General features: G+C 33.7%; 1 non-coding gene across 1 annotated transcript; it reads right to left on the bottom strand.

Moving 5' to 3' along the window:
- Positions 1-19,700: 19,700 nt before the first annotated feature.
- On the bottom strand, positions 19,701-19,767 carry Smp_tRNA_01947_Gln_TTG.1.1. Its single transcript has one exon. It is a non-coding gene (tRNA).
- Between the last annotated feature and the right edge of the window lie 123 nt (positions 19,768-19,890).

Raw genomic sequence — 19,890 nt, 5'->3', positions numbered from 1 at the left:
CTTTTGAATAAAGATGAGTCTCCGTAGGATTATGTTGAAAAAACATACATGTATACATATGACTAAAAGCTGTCGCAATATTGAGGATTTTGTACAGAGAATTCTTATAGTTAAGCCAAGGAATCACTACAATTAATTGACATCTGTATAACGGATCATTGTTCTGAGAATTGTCAAATAGGAAAAAAGTTGTAACTTCTTAAGTTATTAGAACCATACATTGGTTTAAGTATGATACACATACGGATACTTTTGGTGAGACTAAAAATGATGACGTTAGAAATGACCTAGAAATGTTTCTATTCTTTATTAGCTAATGAGTAAATAGATTGTCAAAGTTAAGAGCCTGACACTGCATAATCAACAAAACTTGAATATACATGGTAGTTTCACGTTTACCTATGAGTTTTCACTGTTTTTGGCTTCAGTGATTGAAGATGTTAAGTGACATGACTTTGAAACGGTCATAGTATCACTAATACATCCATTCATTATCTTCTCTTGAATAGTTAATTCCAGTATTTCTTGAAACATACCTTCTTTTCTAATCATATTCTGAATGTATCATCTTTCTCATTGTGATTACCACAGTTCCAACTTCTTAACTATTTTTATGTCAATATGGTATGAAAACATGAGATAGCACATATTTGTGCCAAGTTATATTATTAACTATAATGGACTTGTTAACATTTTTGAACCGGTTTTATGCATCATAAGACAAGCCATTTTTTACTACGGAGATTCAATCATTTGGAAAATCATCAGCTTATACTTAAATCCTTAATTCGTTAATAAATACCGCCATTAAATTATATTTATGTAAAGACTCGGTTAGGCATCATGAAGAAACCACCAGCTAAGACTTAATACAAACATAATTCATGATTATTTCAAGGATGTCCACAACACAAATTTCTATGAATTTGATCTAAGGGAAATTTACTTTGGTGAGAAGGACTATTGACTTGTTACTCAATGATCTACACATATTATTTTACTTAGCGGATGAAGAAATCAGGAAGAAGCACTGGAAGTGGATAGGAGACACATTGAGGAAATCACCCTACTGCGTCACAAATTAAGCTCTCACATGGAATCCTGAAGGGCAAAGGAGAAGAGAAAGACCAAAGAACACATCACGCCGAGAAATGGAGACATACACGGGAGGAATGGACGAAAATTGGAGAGAACTAGAAAGGAAGGTTCAGGACAGAATGAGTTGTAGAATATTGGTCGGCGGCCTATGCTCCTTTGGTGTTAACAGGCGTAAGTAAGTAATTAGGACTTAATTCAAAGACTAATTACTTCTATCATATATCATGTAAAATGAACAACCGAGTAATATTCAGAGAGTTCAAAATTAGAGCGAAAAGTTAGTTTTGGTCATTGTAAACTAGATATCAAACACTCAATTCTTTTTATATAGATTCTATATAAAATCTAAAACAATCCTATTTCTAAACCCTTAATCCTTTTCCTAACCCTAAAACCCAAGACCCGTAGTCTTAGGTCCTTAAACATTAGCCAGAAATAATGTAAGGACTTCTAACATTCATTTAGCATCTTCATGAGGGTTTAAGGAGATGGATGTTCTGTATTCATATGAATGAATCTATATGTTTGTATTTTTTATTTATTGATAGGAAAGCTTCATGAATATATTAATAGATTCATTAATTTTGTAAGTTCTTTATAGTAGAGTTGTATTTTTGTTTCTTTCATAAACTAATCATTCACAATGATTCCTTTTTGACTGGCTAACAACAACGGGATGAAGTTTATTTCGGTTTATTGGAGAGTTGTTCAATCTTCTCCCAACACTATGCTTTTACTATTGACGTGTGTGATTGAAACTCATATTGCCATTTACTAGTTTGACGAGGTACTTGTTAAGATTAAGTTGATCATAGGAATATGAAGGTCATGATCACCTTAACTACATTGACGTAGAAATAAAACGAAGGAGCATTGGTGTGACGAAGAAGACCATATTCAAAAAGGAACTTAAATAAGTCAGTACCTAAGTTGAAATCGTCTTTATCCTGTTAGTTGTTTAAGCTACTTTGTGAAAACCCTATTTAATAGGTCCAGAAGGTTTAGTTCAACCGACAAAATAGTATACAGTGAAGAAGTGTTAAAAAATACGAGATCACTAGATATTTGATGAATAGTAAAAACAACGTGAACATAACAAAAGACACTTAAAAAAGAATAAAAAGTAGCGAACACCACTTTTAATTTGCTTTAGAGAGGTCGCTGTCACCAAAGTCTTTCGACCTGACCTTCGTATCTAGAAAGAAAGTGCAGTTAACCTCTCGTTGCCATGATAATATATATATATATATTGACGTCTTTCAATTACATTATCTTTTCATTGTATTTTATAACTTAAAATAGATTCTAATGACATTTACTCACGACGCTGACTTAAATTTTATGTCCACAAGGTGCCTTAGTTATCACTCAGATGCTAATAATTCGTTTTTATTCATTATCTCTTTCATTACCATTTATACCTTCACCCTCTTCTTTTTATGGCATCATCTTCAACATTTAAATACTAGTCAATCCTCATTTCTTACACCGTTTCGAAGTAAACTCCGTTGGTACGTCATAGAAAACGACTCCGTTGGTTACGTCATAGAAAACGTTTCGTTCTAATAGGTAACAATAATCAGTTTGGACATGTTAGTTTTGAATAAATTGAGCACATGATAGAGTGGTAATATTAAATATATTTGTGTTATGTCTCAATAAGTAGAAAAATTACATTTCTGATGTTTCGTGACTTAATGTAAGCCGCCTCTTTAGTTTACTCTGAAGAAGTGGCTTACATTAAGTCATGAAACATCAGAAATACAATATTTCTACTCATTGGAATATGACAAAAATTTAGTTACTGTTTTTGTACTAATGTTACTTATACAACTTTAGGCAATTTATATCTAATGAGTAACTTTGAAATGTAATGAATTCATGTTACTCTAGAAATCTTGTTCTTCTCGCTTTCTTTCCGATATTTCAATTGATGTCACTTAATGATCACGTTTCAATGATACTAATGAATGATTTCAAAAATAAAATCTCATGCTGAACATGTTGTACATGTGTTTAATCGTACAGTAAATATGATCAGTAAAATTTACATTCACCCTCTTTAGGCCTTTAAAATGTAGCCTATGAAACCAGGAAACTTCCTAAGGTCTCTATTACCTGATCATGAATGTATTCAAAGTGGAACTACTGAATCAATAATTTCGTCATTTAAAGTGAATTTCTAAGTAGAGACAATAAATTGGCAGAAGAAACTGTAAATCTTTATCAACTAAGTTATTTGGTACATGTATTTGTCAGGCTTAAATATCGCCCTAGCCCAAATGCATTTCTGTCTGAAGTGGAGTGCGATAAAGTTGTGGTAAAGCTAGAAACAGACAAACCAAGAAATGGTGACGATCATTGGAGTCTCTGACTGTTGAACTGATCTGTTTACTGTATACTTTTCTCAATTTTTCAACCTAATGATTTTCACTAATATATATATATATCCTCATACTTAGTGTAACGACTTGGACAGATATACTGTGGTGTGGTCTACTTATATCCACATATGTAGTATATGGTGATGGTCAGACATAGAATGTATTTTGGCAGAAGATCGATATGGAAAGAACAGGAATGAAGCGCGATTGGTAAGAAAATGCATGAACAATGAAACCAGAGATATTTGCAGAAGAAACAGTCAAGATTGAGACAATCGATTCATAGTTTGCAAATTAACTGTTTACTGTATGGTTATTAGAATTAAGTGAGATAGTCTGTAATTTGTGCTTAAATACATTCGATTGTCCTACCCGTGTTCTTGTTCACTACAATACATTTGTGAAAAGTCGTACTTTATCTGTGATTGAGGGACTGACTGACGTGGTTTATCGATTCACTAACGATTTGAAAATATTAGTCGACGAAGTGATGAACTGTTAATCTTACATCGTATAAACTTTAACGAGTGTGTGAAAATTGATGAAATTAGATTTTCTATGTGTTTCTGTTATGTGTTCATCAGATTATCATATTGCAGTTTACACAGTTGATCGAAGTCCTTTATTCACTTAGTAAAGTTTGGGCTTTAAACTGAATGTTTAGAAAACATAGTGCGATTAGTTATCATTTACTTAAGAATTCTCATAGAAATTTATTTCAAAATTTTATAAGGTTACTCAATTACTTACCTACGCCTGTTATCCCTCGTGGAGGAGCATAGGTCTCTCACCAGTATTCTCCATCAAACTCTGCCCTGGGCAATCCGTTCCAGTTCTTTACAGTTAACATTCATCCTTTTCATATCTGCTTCAATCTCCAGGCGTAGTGTGTTCTTTGACCTCCCTCTTTTCCGCTTCCCTTCCGGATTCAAAGTTAGGGCTTGTCTTGTAATGCACATTGGTGATTTCTTTAATGTATGTCCTATCCACTTCCAACGTCTTTTCCTAATTTCCTCTTCAGCTGGAAGCTGGTTTGTCCTCTCCCATAAAACGCTGTTGCTGATTTGATAAGGTGTATAGCCAATAAAAAGCTTATGAGTATCCTGTATGGTAGTAACACAAATACAATGAACTCATATTACATGTAATACATAGTCAAAGTCTTCCCTTTTATTATTTTCATTTCACGAAGTTCTAATTATGATCATAAAAATCGTAAAAATATATCAATAAGAGGTTGGATTGTGTAGAAAAATGAGGAAGCCGTCCAAAATAGACAGTTTAAAAAGAGAATAGTTTACGATGAAGTTAGAGCAATACAGAGAGTAATATTTGCTAATAAATGTAGAAAAAAGGACCGAAACATCAAATGTGAGTGAAAACAGATAGGATTAGTGTTTGGCATAGCTGATTAAAAGCTAATCAATAGGCATACAAGCTCTTTAAATTGTTGAAAATAAAGTAAACTACTAAATACTTTTAAGTAGTATGTGAAGAAACAAATATGTACAAGTATGGATTAAGTAAATTCAAACTTGATAGCAATGTAAAACAACATATTGACACTTTGAAAGCCGATTTTCAAGAGTAAAGCATTCAACGAGCCTTCATCGTATGTAAAAAAAACGTTAGTCTGCTTGCTATTCTTATTGTTTCTATGTCTTTTGTCAACTATTAATTCATTAGAAATTATTTACAATATGAGGTTGTAGAGATATTTGAATTTCATTAAAATCACGAACAAATCTAAGTTAGACAACTATTGAGAACCTAAATACATTAGAGGGATGTTTCATTATTGTATGGAACTACTCAAGGCTGTCTACAACCTCACAACCAGCAACCGGACTCAAGACCTTCGATCTTGTGTGCGGACATTCAACCTTAAGGGAACCGAACCTGTATCCGTTTATGGAAATGTTTAACTCCAATCAATCCATGATACTGAGTGACCATAATCGATCGTGTTCGGTAGGTAACTGCCTCTAACTTAGATTGGTTCATGATGTCAATGAAGTTCAACGATCTGCAGAACCTCATTCTGAAAATTATCATGTACTCACTAGTGACTGAATTCAAGAGGAAGTATCAGCAGTTCTGGTGAGAAGCTGTGACCAGTGGATCTAACCCATGTAGGGTTTTCAGACAATGTCGTGGATCGGTTGGTGCTAGACATTAACACCGTTAGATACCGATGGGCTCAGGGGTCTAGAGGTTAAGCGTCCGATTATTGAGTGCAGAATCTTGGATGCGCACTTCTGAATTCCATACTAAAACAAAAACCAGCCTCCTAGTGCTTCCAGGTTTGCAGTGGTTGTAAAACTTAGATCTGTTTATGACTCCAAAGAAATTAACTAATGAGATGATACATAATATTTCGATGATGTGATTTATTGTTGCAATAGGAGCTCCTACTTATCATACATAAGATTTAATGATTAGCTTTGGTGTACAACTTTATTCAGAATTATCCATAATTATCAGTTAATGTTTCAATAATTGCAGTGATAGTTAGACAAAGTTGATTGAAAGGATATTTAGAGGAAATTCATTTGTAATAATAATCTTACATCACGGCTTCATCTCAACAATATATAAGTACTTAGAAATATGAAGGGAATAATAAATATTTTCCGGTTTTGATTGATGAAGTTCACAATAAAAACTAGTAAGAGCTAACGTCGTCTTAAATAATTTTTTGCAGTTCTGGAAGCCTTCCGATGAAGCTTTAGTAAGGCCATCAGTCAAGCTAATTTGAAAGTGTGGTGCATTCATAGTGTTATGCTCTGAGGTCTGATTCAGTGACGAGATACACTTCATATTGAGCACCAAAACTGAGAAGAGCAAGATGAGTAGAAAGGCTGAATTACCAGACTGAACTGTATTAAGAAATGGTGGAGAAGATTTGTAGCTCAGATGAATGATTGCTATTACTATTATACACTAATCGTAAGTGCATATGAGATTGTTCTTCTGGCTCAGATAAGGACATGTAAGTTGCAATATCATCAAGTAACGTGTCTTGTTTATACTCTCTCATATACCGTTTGAACTTAAGATGGTATTTCAGCATAGATATGTGATATGTTTTTACTCAGCCAGGCTACAAGTTGTAAAATATTTCAATCCGATTAGAATTTACTCGTCGTTTGAATAAGTGAGTGACTGGGATACTGAGTGATAGATATAAAAATCCCATAAGGAGTAGGAGTTTATTCAGTGTTGTAGGCTAAACTGGTATTTCCTTTTATTCTGCTCTAATTATTTGAAATTATTGAAAAGAAATTAAAAGGAGAGATTTGATCATACACCTTTCTACATAAATACGAAGATTTGAAGTCCCGATGTTATAGATGATGAACTAAATGTCCTGGAAAAATGCTTGTCAAAATGGGTTTATGCCAAGATTTTTTGATAAGGACCTGAAATTCAGTCCTGCGAAAAGACATGAAGAAAAAAACTGTAGAGGATATGACAAGAATATTTCCAGTCTCTCTTAGATGAACGTTTTTCTCAGCGACCCTGTGACTAGTAGTATTACGCCGTTGAAATTTCTGGGACCAACTAGAAGATAATTTTTTTCATCTGACTACTTCTATGTGTATTTATCATCTCATTTTCTTCAAAGCTAGGTATATAGCTCATTCAGTGAGCATTCTTTCCAAGAGAATCCATGGGAGTTATCTGGCTTAGCTAAAAGGTGTAAATGGGTCAGTAAGAAGCTCCATATCCGAACACCTTTTGAACACAATCCATTCTATCAGAGTAGATGTAGGATTCAAAGTCCTCTACAAGGTAGGTAGAAAGCTGCCAAAGACGATGGGTTTCCATCTTCATAGCATTTACAGAACATTTACAATTCATCTGGAAAAGCCATAGTTATGTATGTAAGAGAAACTTATCCAACATTTTTGTTTGCAAGTCTTAATCTTTCACTCTTTACAGAGTCATCACCATCTATCATACGTACTTCCGTAAAGAACGTTTCCCCCAATCAACTTCTATTCACCTTCTGATTACAGTTCATCTCCACTTCAACAGAACATCATGCAATTTTCCAACATTATTAATCACAATCTGTCTTCTTGATGAATATTCATGCTCATAACAACTAAGTTTATGGTCTCATAATAGGAATAATTCTTTTTCGATTTTGCTTAATTTATCTTTTAGTAGCCCGAGATCAGACCCCAGTTAAACCGAACAAATAATCGTACCCAATGATTTCTGTCGAAATATACATCCTGACTATTATCGAGTTGAATCGTGTTAGTGAATGACGGAATTAAATAAGTCAAATACGAGAATGGAGTTTGAATAACTATATTTCATGCAATCGTTGATTCCGACGAACGAGAGGAGAAGAGAGCGAAGCGAAATGCCACCCAGTGGAGAAGGAGTATGAGCTAACTTGATTTAATCAAGCGTTAATCGACATTTACAGTCACACAAAAATAAGCTACAGACATGTGATGAGTAATATTAGAAATGTACACACATACGGTTACATAAAAACAGTCAAGGTCGGCAAGCAAATGATTAACAAGGTCAGAGTGTCGCTTGAGGAGGATGGGTAGACTGGTTTGACCAGAAGCTAGAATGAGTTACGAGGGCTCTAAATAGTGCCAGCCTCTACAATCTCTCTGTTACCGTGTTTAAAAAATTTATTATTAAAGTCATTATTATTGAATTCACTTGGTATTGTTTGTTTGAATCTTCCCATTGATTTTTAAAACTGCAATTGATCAGTGGATATCGGGACTCAGTAGCTGAATGGATAACGCGATGGCGTTTGGAGAGAAAGGTCCTGGGTTCGAGTCTCAGAGTGAACACTAACTCTGGGACGCAGGTACATCCAGCTGACGAGTCCCGAATACGACGAAACGCGCGTCCTGGATTCCACTGCTGGCCACTGTCCATCTTTGCTTATAGTCATTATTATTGTTTGTATTATCATCACTAATAAACATCTTATTGGTTATCATGTTGCAGAAAAACATTATATTTATGGTTATACAGCTTTGAAAGTAATTTTTATGGAATGAGAAGTCTTCGCAGAACCAAATTTTCTTGTCCTATATGTTTCAACAAGTTTATTCCGTTCTCCTGTAAACATTTTAATTAAAACTTTGACTACTGATTAGTAGTTTAATTATATTGGTAAAATTGTTTTAAAGACATTTATGGAATTTACGTTGGATTTATCAATAATATGCTTAAAACGAAGAAGTTTAGCTTTCAAGTGATATTTACAGCGATCCCGATATTCGTCTGAATGATTGATATCATATAACGTCATTTGTTTGTTTTGAGAAGTAACGTTAATCATAATGAGTCAATAAATATAGTGACCAAGGATTTAGCAATACATGAGTGCTAACATACAGGTTTTCTAGTTTCATTGTGTAATTTACAGATTTTCTCATATGAGATCGAAATTCATAGCATATGAGTATCAACTAGAGAACATTTGGAAAGTAGGTAGGACTGAGTAGTTGTTTTGTTTTTATACAGAACTCATCCAGTAGTGGATCTAAAATTGAAGGTTTTGTTGCAGAGATAATAACCTTATACTACTTATTCGGTTTATTCTCTAGTCAGTGTCAATACATGATGAAACTTATCATTAGAGAGTTTTCCTATAAGCTTTAATAGTACTTCAGAAAATGTTTGGTTATTTAAACCACTTTTCTCTACTGGCGATGTAAACAGATGACGTCTAGAAGCGTATGCACTATATTACGTCACGTAGTATCAGTAGGATTTTGTGAAATGACCAATATGACAATCTACCAATCATTAAGATATATATGTACATGGTACTTGATAAAAATCATACGATCTAATTAGATTCTTTGCACAAATGGAATTGATTTAGGGTTTGTTTTAACTACAAATTATTCAACAATCAGATCTTTTCAGTTTCGTTAAGTGGCTGTTTATCACTGAGCACCTATAACTCACGGAGGTAACAATCAATTATGATATCAGTGATGAGAGAAATGAGTTTAGTGATCTGTTATTTTGACGCCAATTAGATCGGACGTTGATGGCAACAGGTTCACTACTTCAGTGGCCCTATATCTGACTCCATTTAGATCGTATGAATGTTCTTGAAATATACATTCTATCAAATACTCAAATATAATCATCGACCTAAATCGCAACAGTGAATAACAGAACTAAATAAGTCATATATGAGAATGGATCTTCGAATTAGTATATTTTGTACACTCACTGATCTAAAAAGACAATCAGAGAGATGAAGAGAAAAGAGAGAGAAGCAAAACGACACGCAGTGGAGAAGGCATGTGGGTCAACTTGATTTAACCAAGTGTGAATCGATATTTATAGTCATCAAAATAAGTTTCCGACATGTGATGATTAGGATAAGAAGTGCAAACACATTCACTCATATAAAAACAGTCAAGGTTGATAAGTGAATAATGAGCAAGATCAAAGATGTGACTGAAGAAGAATGAATAAATTGGCCTGTCCGGAATCTAAAATCAGTAATATGGGCTTAACATAGCAACCGACACTACACAAGACAATGACTCGGTGAGGTTATTGTGTTAATCCTTGAAAAGTGAGTATGGTAACAACCAAGATCTTACTCAGCGATTTATTGGTATACATATGATACATAAAATTAAAGTTTTCCAGTTGAGAGTTCATAATGTCTTGTACCTAACTAAAACAGAACAGCTGATTATTAATCTCCTGTTATCCGATCATTTTTCCGCCGAAGTCATTTTATTATGAAAATCACACATTAATCTATACTGAAGTTTCTTTTCATGTATAAGCATAAAGGTTTAAGAAAGAAAATATTGGTAGATAAAGTTCAATACAAGAAAACTTCGTTTACCATTAAAAATAAAGGTTTAGTTAACACAAATATTTGATAGTTGAAAGCGGGAGTCAATTGAAGCTAGACCACTAAGGAAAACCTGGAAGTACTGGACGGCCGTTTCGTCCTACTGTGGGACTCCTCAGCAGTGCGCATCCATGATCTCGTGGATTGGTTGAAGTTAGACATTAACACAATCGGATGCCGTCTTAGCGGTCTATCGGTTAAGTGCTTTGATGCCAGACTGGTAGGTCCTGGTTTCGAATCTCACGGGGCGGGATCGTGGATGCGCACTGCTGAGGAGTCCCGCAATAGGATGAAACGGCCGTCCAGTGCTTCCAGATTTTCGATGGTGATTTAGCTTCAATTGACTCATGCTTTCAACTACGAAATTACTGAAATCTCCACAAAAAATCCCTTCTGATTACAAATATTTAAGCTTGATGGAATAATCTGCCACCGATTCTCTTGAGTATTTTAAGCTCATCAACTAACACCGATACACAATTAAAAAACTGTACTGAATTGATAATAATCGTTACTTTGAATAATTTAATAAAATGACAGCTAGCAACAGAATCAAGTACATACTGTTTGTCTAATTTATGCTACTGCACTTACATAGGCCTGTCAAATTTAATGTTTAAGATAAACTAAGCAGCAGTTAATTCAAACATTAACAAGTAACTCTCTGAGCTACTGAGTCACTGAAATCGTCACATTATTCATCGTTATTACTTGTATATGCTAGTATATACTTATTGTTGAAATTGAAGTCTAAATTTGATAAGTCTTGTCGATTGAACGCTATATTCGTTTCCTAAGCTATTCTGGTAATCCCACAGACTAGAACAACTCAGCGACTTGAACACCAGAGAGAAGACGCAAGTATGAGAGAAAATACTTTACTCCAAGGTTCAATCCTGTACAGAAAATCATGGGTATTTATAGATGTTAGCGTATGTTAAATCAACATCATATTTCAGCCAATCCATTAACGACATATTATGCTACCGACCAATAATAACACGCCACGTTGGAACTCTAGAATGTTCCATCGTACTCTGATTGGCTGGGGCTCTTTGGCTCCTTTTTGGGCCTCTGGAGGCTCCGTCGAAGTTCTACGGAAAAAGACTCAACAGAATTCGATTAAATGAAATACAAATTTTGGATTTCTCTACTGATTATCAACATAAACGAGCAAACTTTAACTCCATACAATCAATGGTCTCAAACTTGACTGTTCTTTTTGCAAATATCAGTCAATCATCTTAGACTTGATTGTTCTTTTGTTTCCATACCAATCATTTTTTCTGGTTTCGTTCTCTTTTCTTTGATCTTCTTAACCTTCTACTTCTAGGCATTTCACTTTCGATTGTTGATATATACTACTTATATCTATTGACATCAGTAGCATACACCATAATACTACTACTAATAATAATAATTTATTTTGTTATTATAATATTGACTTTCAATCACTGTTTTCCTCAATAAATTTTAATCTTTATAAAAAGTTTCCTCAAATCATATGGTTGTTTTTCCTAAAACAAAAAAAATATGAAATTAGTAAAAATTTGATAAGCATCCGTGACTGGATAATCAAGTCATATGGATGATGTCATTTTTCGCTTGCGGTAAACGGGAGCAAAAGTGAGAGAGAGAGAGAGAGGGAGAGAGAGGTATACATAATTCATATTACTAAAAATAGAAATGTTGAATATTAACATATGTAGGGTAGTTACAAAATATTTGAAAACCCTCTTTCTTTCCTTTTTTTACTTTTATTTATAACAACACTCTGGTTGTTGCTGAGTGTCATTTTGTTCATTTATTCCTTGTCCTATCATCCACTCGTAAGACATTTCTCTTTGACATCTTTGTTACTATAGTAGGGTTACACCATTGTAGATTGCACGCAATTTCGTTTAACTCGTATTTTATTGTTTTAATTTTTCATTTATGTTGTTACTGTGTCTTTCATTTCTTTCTAAACAAATCGAATTCAACAATCTGTAGGTAGATATAAGATGTATAATCTAAGAAGTAAATAAAAATAATTGACAATTCAATGTAATGTTGATTATTTACGGGTCTAACCGATAAGTTAAGTTCAAATTGTTATATCCTAGTGAAGACATAAGTATAGGTAACTTCCGAGACCTATTAATGGACGATTATTCCATAAATACTCTTATTGTTTAATTATTGAGTAACTAGATTGTATATATCTATATACATCTTATTATAAGCTTCATTTTGACCTATGGATTATTATTATACGATTTACTGTCCCTAAATTATATTCAGTTTATTGATTACTGTCTTCCACGTTCATAGCCACATTTGGCTTGATCTTATACAAATATTATTTTCCATTTTATGGTGTGATGCGGTCTATCTGTCTGGTATATAAACTGAGTATGCTTGAAATAAATGATTCGCATAGCAGAAGCTGCAATTGGTGTTTTGGACTCAATTGGAAAGGCTAGGTAGACAAGGGACTAATAAGGACGCTAGACTGCTCATACCAGTTGAACGTCCTTGATTTAGCATCGTGCTAAGATTGGAAAAGTCATATTCCGATTGACAGATAACTCACGTGATAAAAGCTGAACATAAAATCATAACTAATTGACGACAGCCTTTTTATAAAGTCATAACAGAAATGGTGTGTAAATTGATCATAATATTATATAGTTGAAATCATAAGTCAATTGCAGCTAGACCACAATGGAAAACCTGGAAGCACTGAACGGCCATTTTGTCCTATTGTGGGACTCCTCAGCAGTGCGCATCCACGATCCCACCTCATGAGATTCGGACTCAGGACCTATCAATCTCACGCGCGAGCGCCTAACCACTGAAGACATTGGTGAATGGTTGCTCAACTTTGTGGATTGGTTGAAGCTAGACATTAACACTGTTGGATACCGACCGGCCCAGTGGTCTAGAGTTTAAGTGCTGGCGCGCGAAATTGTTAGGTCCATGGTTCGAATCTCGCAAGGCGGGATCGTGGATGCGCACTTCTCACGAGTCCCACAAGAGGACAGAACGGGCGTCCAGTGCTTCCAGATTTTCCATGGTGGTCTAGCTTCAACTATATAAAATTACTAAAATCTCCACAAAACCACCTTCTAATAATGATCATCATACTTTTTTTTGTGTATACACATAAAACAAGTCTTATTTGATTTCATTCGATGGTTTTTACATTCAGTTAAATAATAACTTAACTAATAACAGTCAATCAGTCATTGTCAACTTAGATTTTAGTAAAGATATACACAAGAATAGTGACCATAAATGTCAAAGTTACAGTACCATAAATGATAAAATCTTGGAAACGGAGAATGTAATCTGAAGAAAATAAATTAATTTCTGAAATAGAAAACTTAAATTTGGATTAAGATCTGCTCTGCTGAAACTAATCATAATGTGTGTTAACTTAGATTTAATATTCTAGAATGTGATCAACTCAAGGAAAGTAATCAGAAATTCTGTAACCTTTAACATGGCTCAAAATGAAAGTCACTGACTCTATACGCTATTCTTCATAATCATGTGTAGGAGGTACTTGTTGTGAAATCACTAAGATGAATTTTGTGTTTAATAGAGATCAACCAAAACTAGCATTTAAAACCTTATGAATAATTATGTTCATTAAAAAGTTTTATCAATAAAATGTTTAACCAAGGTTGATAGAACTCGAGTAAGACTAGTTCATCAGAATTGTATTTGTCACCAAAAATAATGATAATAATCATCATATTATCACTAGTGACTGGCTTCAAGAGGTATTTACTGGAGTTCTAGTAGGTATACATGACCAAAGGAGTTCAACGGTATCTGTTGTGAGATAGTAACTCACTGAAGAAAATGGTGAATTTGTCGCTCAATTTCGTGGATTGGTTGACATTAGACATTATCACTTTTGGACATAGACAGGATCAGTGATCTAGAAGTTAAGCAATCGCACACGAGACTGATAGGTCCCGGGTTCGAACCTCTCGAGGCGGGATACTAGTTGCGTACTGCTGAGGTATCCCCATAGTAGAACGGTACCACCGTCCAGTGCTTCTAGGTTTTTCATAGTGATCTAGCTTACATTGACTCATGAATCGAACTATTAAAAATAAATAAATATTATATTATTACTTTCTATGATATAAATGATTACTGACAAACAGTTACAACTAGAATGTTTTATAGTTTCCAATGATTTAATGATTAAAGTTATTTTTGTCATAAAAATTATTCTTAAGTTTACTAAAACTACAAAACGGAACAAAATCAGTTAATCAAACTATAATACTTATTAAGAGAAAGTCAATCCTAAGAAGAAGAAGAAGAAGAAAAAAAAAGGAGAAGAAGAGGGGGAAGAAGAAGAAGAACAAGAGGGGAATAAAAGGGGAAACATTTTATCAATTAACACATAGCTACCATTGTTTATTTACTTAGAACAGGTGTAAAGTTGTTTGATCAAAACATCTGTGATCTTATTCTTTCCTTTTTAAATGTAGACTGTAAAAAAGTTTTAACAAACTATAAAAGTAAACATTGAACATATTGAATCGAAAATCTATTTTATTGAATTAAATTAATAATTTACATTTAAAAAAAAGGAAATGATCCTCCATGATGTTTCCTACCCATTAATAATATTAATTACTAACAGATGTTTCATTGAAAATATTACAGTTTCCTAGTGAATATCATAGAGAGATAAAAGTAAACTGTTTATAGGGTAACGAAATTATTAATCCTTTTTATTGATATCATGAATGAATGAATGGGCGAGACTAAACTATACTGACGAGCCAATCAGAAGCTTTCGCGGGTTTTCAAGGTCACGGCGCTAGATTCGGTACCTGATGCTTACGTACGATCGGTTTACAGCGGATTTTAGAGAAGACGTGATAATTCAGCGTCTACAAGAGAAGTGATCATAAGATTTTGGCGCGAAATTCAATTATCCATTTGGATAAATAGAGTTTTGGCATTATAGCTGATGTCAGTTCGTGATGAAAACCCTAAGTATAATTCCTAGCCTTAGCCATGAACTGTAAATCATAATTTGAATTCTTCACACAGATTTATAACCCTCATTTGGTTTTAGTTATTATGTTGACACTCTCAGGGTCACTCTAGCGTCGCTCAAAGGTCGTTCATAAATTATAGTCTCACCCTTAACCCCAAAACCCTAACCCTAAACCTTAACTCTAACCCCAAACCGTAAACCATACCAATATACCAACAACATTGAAGCTATGTGATCGAGGCTAAAAGAATTTTTGAGACCTTATCATGGTTTCAGAGGTCGACTACTATGGAGCCATATGGATGTGTTCCTGTACTGTATGCACTATGATTTTAGAACTTCTGAACCTATATCTGACCTTGAGAAGTTTTTGAGTCATGTAAAAGAACAGTATCCCCTTTAATTTTTGAGTTTTGTATGATATATTTTTACAGTATACTAACTGTCTTCTGATTGGCTAATATTTCTCAAGGTCATTTAAGATTCGTTCAAAGGTCGTCAGTATAGTTTAGTCTCGCCGTGTACATCTACGATCTCACAAGCGAGATTCGAACACAGGACCAACCGGTCTCGTGGGCGAACGTTTAACCTCTAGACCACTGAGCCTGTCGGTAATTAGCGAGGTTAATATCTAACTTCAACCAATCCACGAAATCGAGCACAATCATCTTCTGTTGTCTTCGATGGGTAGACTCGATTTAACCAAATGTGAATCGATATTTATAGCCGAACAAAAACAATCTACAGACATATGATGAATAGGCTAAGAAGTGAACACAAATTCACTCATATGGAAACAGTCAAGGTTGATAAACGAATAAATAACAAGATCAAAGATATGACTCAAGAAGAATGAATAAATTGGCCTGTCCGGAATCTAGTATTAGCTATATGGGCTTGTATAACACTACAATGTATTTGTACATTTTATCAGACACATAAAAGTTAATATCATGAAATATGTAAATATATTTCTACTTACAATGACCGTATCCTTTTTTTTCTAGTAAATTAACGACAGCCAATTTTGTCATAAATTGTATTAGACTGTGATTGGTTTTCCATAAGAACACTTGTGTTTTCCATTTTCGTATAACTTTTATGCGTTGATACTTTCGATATGTTTTTCTTTTTCTCTCTGGTATGTAAGCTGCAATAGTCAATATACATGCTGACTAAGTAAGGAAGACTGTGGTCTGAATAATATTGGGACAAGTTAAGATAAATTTTCGACAATTTACAAGACTATTCACTTTATGTATAACATTCATACATCGATATTCATACGATAGTTTATTCGAGGTCAGTCGAGTGGAAGTATAGTATAGGGTCTAGCAAGTCAATGTTGTGAAAATTAACAACAGAAAACACTTTCTGTAATCAGAAGCGGTTTTGTGGAGATTTCAGTATTTTCATAGTTGAAATCATGAGTCAATTGAAGCTAGACCACCAAGGAAAACGTGGAAACACTGAACGGCCGTTTCGTCCTATTGTGGGACTCCTCAGCAGCGCGCACTGCTATTATTAATTATTGTTATCATATTACTATTAAAAAATAATATTATTATTACGATAAGTCAGACACAGTATCTTTCCACATTTGTAACTATATTTTAGATACGATATATATCTATTGATTGATACTTATCAACCCAAGAGGTTTTGTTTTTTTGGTACTCACGATGTAATCGACAAGAACCTTCAATATCTTTAGTTTACAACACCAACTAAACTCTTAAATGTATGCACTAATATAGTATTTAACGGAATTCAATATTTTTGAATTTATAATTGTACAGCCTAAACAAGAAAATAATTTAATAGTTGAAATCATGAGTCAATTGAAGCTAGACCATTATGGAAAAACTGGAAGCACTGCACGGCCGTTTCGTCCTAGTATGGAAATACCGCAGCATGACGCAACCAGGGTTCCGCCTCACAAGATTTTAACCCGAGACCTATCTGTCTCGTGTGCGAACGCTTAACCTGCAGACCACTGAGTTGACCTTAAATGTTAAGCGTTAAACATACACTCACGAGACCGATAGGTCTCGAGCTCGAATCCCTTTGTTACAGGATCGTGGATGTGTGCTAGTGAGGAGTCCCATACTAGGACGAAACAGTCGTTCAATATTTTCAAGTGTTCCATAATGGTCTAACTTTAATTGACTCATGAATTCACATACTAAATTACTAAATTCTCCCCAAAACCCCCTTTCTGATAAGAAAATCATTTTTAATTAAAATTTTTCTTTAGTTATATTAATAACTAAGATTTACTAAAAGGCGATTTCTAACAATTACCTATTGTCTTCTTCTTTTTTTTATTGTTTAATATAACACAATCAACTTTCTCTAACTTTTGCGAACTATTGAAAAATAAAGAAAAAAGAACAGAATTAAAATCTTCGCTTTAAGATGTCTTGTGGTGTGATCTACTTATATCCTCATAAGTAATATATGGTGACGGTCATACAAAGAATGTATTTTGGCAGAAGATCGATATGGAAAGAACAGGAATGAAGCGCAATCTGTATGAACATGCATAAACAATGAAATCAGAGAGGAAGGACTGATATTTGCAGAAGGAACAGTTAAGATTGAGACAATTGATTGTTATTTTAAAAATTAACTGTTTACTGTATGAATCCACATAGCATTGTTTGTTTGAATCTTCCCATTGATGTTTAGGACTGCAACTTGTCAGTCTCTAATTGGCTTGTGTGCACTTCATATTAAGCAAAGATGGATAGTGGATAGCAGTGGAATCCAGTTTGACGCGCGTTTTATCCTTTTTGGGACTCGTCAGCTAGATGTACCTGCATTTCAGAGTTGATGTTCACATGTACTTTCAGGTTTTCAATGGTGGTCTAGTTCAGACCAACCCATGAATTAAACTGTTATAATCACCATAATCTCCACAAATACCCATTTTGATAAAAATTATAATCAGTTAAGTATTTTAAGTTTTCATTTCCGTCTAATTCTTTGCCATTAAAGGTTTATTTCATAAATTTCATATTGAAGTTTATTTTCACCATTAGCTGGTATCAGTTGGAGATTCGTCGTGAACAATGAAGCATTGGACAGTAGTGGTTTCATTGTCTTTCTAAACCGAATCATCAGCATAAAAGTTAGGTAGATCTGTTCAAATTTCTCAAAAAATGTCTAAGGGCTAGTACCGTCGACCTTGATAGGTTATTGTCGGCCATTTGCTTTTTATTATCTATATATTTATTTTGATTATCTTCTTCTTTGACTTGATTTTTGATCTTATAATTGTTCGTGATTTTTCAGATCAATTCCCTATTATATTGACAGTTGATCCTACCTAATTTTCAGTATTACATAGAGCTACGAATCGTCAATATGAAATCAAACATGAAAACTATAATATCATTTTGATCAATGTATCAGAACTCAAATATCATAATTATTTTTTTCATGAATGTTATCTAGTTTTATCGACTACTCATCATCGACTTAAGTACCATTTTTCTATGTGATAGCTTTCCACTGAGCAAACTGAAAAAATGCTCATAACAGCTAGCCAATTCACTAACATCGTATAGTATTACCTTTATTTTATTGTAACTCATGTATAATAACAATATTCAATCTCTTATTATGTAATTCATATTGTTTGGTTTTTTCTCTATTCTAGAACTGATTCCATCAAATGAAAGAATATACCTTTGAAATGAATATTCATGGAAGTAACTCCATGAATCAACGATGATGAACAAGAACTAATCAAGACAAGATCAGCAAACATTCGATCTCCAACTTAATCATAATTAAATATAGATTGAGAAAATAATAATATTTTTTAACCTTATCTATATCAAAACTATACTATTTTGTCTTGTTCAATTTTCGCTCGGATTTGTTTTCTTTTTTTTTGTTTAAATGTTTTATTGTTCAATGTTCACTGAATTTTTTTTGTTTTTTTGTTTTATTTTCTACTACTATCATTATAAGTATTATTAATGATAATGAGACAGAAAAACAAGGATGATGATTTAAATACACAATTATTGTTCTTTAATGTTTATATTTATGGAAAGGGTTTTGTAAATAAATGTAATGATGAGATCTTTCTTTTCTTTTTTCTTTTGAAATTAAGTAAGACTGTAGTGAACGAGAACACGAGTGGGGACAGTTGAATGTATTAAAGTAAATATTACAGACCATCTAACTAAATTCTGATAATCATATAGTAAACATTGTAAACAAAGATGGCTAGCAGTGGAATCGAGGAGGCGCATTTCGTTGTCCTATTTTGGATTTGTCAGTTGGATGTACCTGCATCTCAGTGTTGATGTTCACTCTGGGACTCGAACCCAGTACCTTTCGCTTCAAACGCCATCGCGTTATCCACTCGGCCACTGAGTCTTGATAGCCATTCACTTGTGCAATGGGGTGAAGTTTAAATTCAATTAGTATTTTTTGTTTGAATCTTCCCATTGATGTTTAGAACTGCAGCTGGTATATCCAGCTGACGAGTCCCAAAT

Source organism: Schistosoma mansoni, chromosome 4 (genome assembly GCF_000237925.1).
Source record: "Schistosoma mansoni strain Puerto Rico chromosome 4, complete genome".
NCBI lineage: Eukaryota > Metazoa > Platyhelminthes > Trematoda > Strigeidida > Schistosomatidae > Schistosoma > Schistosoma mansoni.
This window is presented reverse-complemented; position numbering and strand designations above follow the sequence as displayed.